The following is a 3,970-nucleotide window of genomic DNA, read 5'->3' as shown; positions in this document are numbered from 1 at the left end:
ACTAAATTTTTTATGTTTACTGGCAAATTATTGAAGATGAGTGTTCCTGAGTAGTGGACCCCTTTTTGAACTAAAGTAAGTGCTTTTAAGTCCTTGTGCAGATCATTTTTGTTCCTGGTATTGTATATATGAACTGAGCTGTTTGTTGGAAAAAGAGATATATTATTTAGGACAAATTTCATTAATGAGTAAATATACTGAGAGGCAGTAGTTAGTATACCCAGTTCTTTGAAGAGGTTTCTACAGGACGTCCGTGAATTTACTCCACAAATAATACGTATTACACGCTTTTGGACTCTGAAAACTTTTGTTTGACTTGAAGAGTTACCCCAAATATTATACCATATGACATTATGGAATGAAGGTAGGCAAAGTATGCAAGCTTTGTCATATGTCTCCTAACACTCGAATTGCAAATACAGATTTGTTAAGGCGTTTCTGCAGTTCTGTGGTGTGCTCTTCCCAACTGAATTTATTATCAAGTTGTAATCCCAGGAATTTAAGACTGTCAACCTCTTCTATCTGCTCTTCTTCGTATTTTATGCATGTGCTGGGTGGAAACCTCTTACAGGTTCTGAATTGCGTATAGTGAGTCTTACCAAAGTTTAATGTCAGTGAGTTGGCTTTAAACCATTTATTAATATCCATGAAAATATCATTAGCAGATCTTTCTAGAACTACACTTGACATACGATTTATTGCAATACTTGTGTCATCTGCAAACAAAACGAACTCTGCTTCTGGCAGTGTAACAGTTGAGAGATCATTAATGTACACAAGAAAAAGCAATAGCCCTAAGATGGATCCTTGTGGGACACCACATGTAATTTCTTCCCATTCTGACGATGACTGATGACTTAATTCACTAGTCCTTTGCACTGACACCCTTTGTTTCCTCTTAGTGAGGTATGACTTGAACCATTTTGCAGCACTGCCCGTGACACCATAGAATTCTAATTTACTTAAAAGGATATTGTGGTTCACACAATCAAATGCCTTTGACAAATCACAGGAAATACCTGCAGCTTGTAATTTGTTATTTAATGAATTAAGTACATTTTCACTATAGGTGTAAATAGCCTTCTCGATATCAGAACCCTTCAGAAATCCAAACTGTGTTCTTGATAATATGTTATTTGTGGTCAGATGGTTGAGCAGCTGCCTGTACATTACTTTTTCAAAAATTTTTGAGAATGCTGGCAAAAGTGAAATCGGTCTGTAGTTTGATGATATCTCTTTATCCCCTTTCTTGAATAGAGGCTCAACATCTGCATATTTTAGCCAGTCAGGAAATGTCCCAGTTATAATTGACTGGTTACACAAGTAACTTAGAATTGTACTAAACTCACAAGATCATGCCTTAATTAACTTTGTTGATATTTCATCGTACCCACTAGAATGCTTTGTTTTTAAAGATTTCATTGTGGAAGTGAGTGATATATTCATGTACTTGAAGCTATTTGTGAAGGCTAGTTTCAGATATTCAAGGGCATTATTTACTGATCCTGAAAGTCCCATTCTATCAGTAACGGATATAAAGTACTTGTTAAATAGATTTGCCACACTATGCCCATCAGTTACTAATGTGTCATCTACCCTTAGTGCTGTTTGCTCCTGTTCGTTTCTGGTTCTACCAGTCTGCTCTTTCACTATATCCCATATTGTTATTTTGTTCCCTGACATTGCTATCTTCTTCTCGTAGTGCATTTGTTTGGATGTCTGAATTACTTTTTTTTAATGTTTTACAGTATTCCTTGTATTTAGCTAAATCATCAGCATTGGAGCTATTCTTGGTCGACAGATACATTTTCCTTTTTGTCTTACAGGAAATCTTTATTCCTTGTGTAATCCATGGTTTTATTATAGACTTCTGTTTAATTTGAGTAACTTTTAGAGGAAAACAGTTTTCAAACGTGGTACTGACATTGTTCATGAATGTGTGTTATTTTTCATTCATGTCATGAGCGCTATAAACATCTTTCCAGTTCATATCTTTGAGCAGTTTTCTAAAACACTCAATTTTTGGTTGATTGACTACTCTCCTGTACTCAGATTTAGCAGTCTTGATAATCTGCTTAGAATTTACATCTAAAACAAGGAGCTGCATGTCATGATCTGATAGTCCATTTATAACAGGTTTTATTATATGATTTTGTTCCTTTGATTTGTCTATAAAAATGTTATCAATGGCTGTCCTTGAGGATTTAGTGATCCTAGTTGGAAAGTTTACAGTGTGAGTTAGATTGAAAGACAACATTACTAACTGCAGTGAATGTTTACTGGAAGATTGCATTAGAAAATCATTATTAAAGTCACCAGCAATCAAAATTTCTTTGTTTCTTCTTGTTAAATAACCCAAAAGAGCTTCTAGATGATCTAAGAATAGATTATAATTTCCTGCAGGTGCTCGGTAAATAGTAATTATTATATAGGATCTGTTATGGAACTCTACTTCTGTTGCACATGCTTCTAGATGCTGCTCTAAACAGAATTTATTAATGTCAATGTTCTTGAATTTATGGCAGTTTTTGATAAATGTGGCAACTCCTCCTCCATCCATATCTACTCTGCAGAAGTAGGAAGCTAGCTTAAATCCTGAAATGTCTAACATCTATATCAGTGGTCACTTGATGTTCAGAGAGGCAGATTATGTCAATTTGGTTAGATGAATGCAAATGAGTAGTTCATCAACTTTATTTCTAAGTCCCGGAATGTTCTGGTGTAATAAAGATAACTGATACTGCATACTAATGGGATTGTAACTGCTTTGGCGAAGATGAACTGGCAGTTTCTGATTACTTTCTGTTAAACAATGTTTAAATGGAGGCTGTATGATAAAATCTGACTCCTGTTCATCTGTTTTCTCAAACTGAGTGTGTCTGCCAATCTCTCTTAAAACTCGTTTTCTTTCCCACTTCGCTATCCTAAAAAAGGCATCCCTCTGACACCTGTGACCACTGGTATTTTACCACTTGTGCCAGTGTCCCCCCTTAAGTTTTCTGCAATCAACCCAGACAGTTTTCCCTTCCCCTTCCTATTGAGGTGGAAGGCCATGCCTAGTGTAGTCCCACCTATCGATAGCATCAACAGGAATCAAACCAATATGGGACCCTATATCCGTCCTAAGCAGCCACTCCAACTCCAAGTTCACCCTCCCTACGGAAGAGTTCAAATGAGGCCGATCATGGCGTCTCAACACACACACAAATCCCACACTCGTATGCTTCGTTGCTGATGCTATCTTCACCAGGTCACTCTCTATGGAATATTCAGAGTCTCTGTCAATGCTATTTCCCGCACCACCCACTATAACAACGGCATCCTCCTTTGTGAAAGCCTTGCATAAAGCACCTACATCCTCTGTTACCTGACCCAGATCTGCACTAGGCTTGAAAAAGTTTGTGACCTGGTACTCTGGACCTAGATTTTCCTGCAGTAGTTGGCCAACACCTCTACCATGGGAACTACCTAACAACAGAACTTTCTTTCTCTTTACAAATTTCCCTACCTTTTACAAGTCCTTGAAAGCTTGTTGTGCCCTTTCTACAGCTTCAGCTACATGAGGCTCATCCGATTCTGACTGAGGCAACAGGTCAAATCTATTTTCAAGATTTATGACAAAGCTGTCTGATGCTCTCCTTTGCCTGTTCCCCCTATTACCTGTTGCCACTTCCCACCTCTGTTCACCCTTCTCCCTCTTTAACCTGTCCAGATCCTCCCTTGCCTTGTCTAGGTCAGCTTGAAGAGCTGCAATTTTCCCTTCCTGTTCCAGTATTCTCCTATCTCTACTACAGATCCTACAATAACACTGGTGAGCCTCATTTATGTCCCCATTTCCCACGCCACTACATTCGCCCCAATGAAAGAAACTACAGCACACATCACACCATACCCCGGAACTAACGATCCTACGGCATGTCACACACTTCTCACTCATGGTGAAAACAGAAATCGTATAAGCTGATTTAAG

Source organism: Schistocerca nitens, chromosome 12, assembly GCF_023898315.1.
Source record: "Schistocerca nitens isolate TAMUIC-IGC-003100 chromosome 12, iqSchNite1.1, whole genome shotgun sequence".
Taxonomy (NCBI): Eukaryota; Metazoa; Arthropoda; class Insecta; order Orthoptera; family Acrididae; genus Schistocerca; species Schistocerca nitens.
Note: the sequence above shows the minus strand (reverse complement) of the source record.